This window comes from Gavialis gangeticus, unplaced genomic scaffold, assembly GCF_001723915.1.
Source record: "Gavialis gangeticus isolate Ggan-Ray unplaced genomic scaffold, GavGan_comp1, whole genome shotgun sequence".
NCBI classification, from domain to species: Eukaryota; Metazoa; Chordata; order Crocodylia; family Gavialidae; genus Gavialis; species Gavialis gangeticus.
This window is the reverse complement of record NW_017728993.1, coordinates 24,240,371-24,241,622: the sequence shown is the minus strand read 5'-3', so window position 1 is coordinate 24,241,622 and position 1,252 is coordinate 24,240,371.

Genomic DNA, 1,252 nt, shown 5'->3' with positions numbered 1-1,252 from the left:
CCCTGGATGCTGCTTCAGCAGACAGAGGTGGTTTTTTTGGTTGGTGCATGCAGCAAATCAGAGAGGAAACCAGATGAGGAGAGTCTGCCTGTTGACTTGGGAAGGGGCATAAAAAATCCTGGTTACAAGCTGCTGCAGTGCAAGAAAAGGCAAAAAACATGGCATGCACAAAGGCCCCAAAGGTGCAATTTTTGAGGGCTGCTGTGGTGGCGAAGGCTGCCAGCATCTTTGAAGAGCTTGTGAGGGTCCAAGATCTATCCTGCTATTAGCCACGTCAGTGCACTTAGGCACCTAAATGTGATTCAATTCCACCATGAAGAACAAACCATTATGTATATATTTTTGTGCATCTTAAGATATGAAATGCATCTATAATCTAATACCGGTTGGACTAGATGGCCTCCTGAGGTCCCTTCCAACCCGTGGCAGTGGTGGCAGCGGAGCGTGGTGGCAGTTGGAGCGCAGCAATGGCAAGTGCAGAGTTCCCGCTGGCGCTGTCAGCAGCCGGGTGGTCTTTTTGTAGGGGGTGCGCTGCCACGCTCAGGGGATGCATGTGCCCCTGCGTGCACCCCTTATGCGTCGCCCATGTGTACAAGGAAGAAATTCTTTACAGTGAGGGTTGCCAAAATCTGGAACGGGCTCCCAAGGGAGGTGGTGCTCTACCCCCCGGCAGTGTTCGCATCAGGCCGGGGTTACCTGACCCCAGTGCTCTGCTGCCTGGAGCAGGGGTTGGATCCAATAATCTTCCAGGTCTCTTCTGACTCCAGAAATCTATGAAAAGCGAATGGCTCCTCTTGCTCCCTGCTGCTTTTGTGCAACGCAGGTTTACGCGCAAGCCGCCGGTGCGGTACAGAAGTCGGGGCAGTGGCGGGTGTTCGGGGTGCAGCAGAAGCGCACTTCAACATCTGCGTCCGTTAGACACCGAGCAGGCAGAGCAGCCTCTACCCCTGCGAGCGCAGCGGCGGTGGGTGCGAGTGAGCGGGACGGGAACAGGCAGACGAGGGTCTTTGGGGAGATGACAGCTTGCAGAAAAAGATGTTTTTTTTGTGGTGATTTCTTAGTGGGTCTCTCTCATAACAGGCACCATCCACTAAGAGACCTCGAGTTTGGCAAAACGAAGAGCTGGCGCCTGCAAGCGACGGCGCCCCGCGGCCCTGCCCCGCCTGCGCCCCGCCCAGAGCGCCGAGCGCATCGATGGGAGCAGCGGGGGGAGCGCTCGGCACTCGCTTCGTCGCGCCTGCGCGCCGGGGGC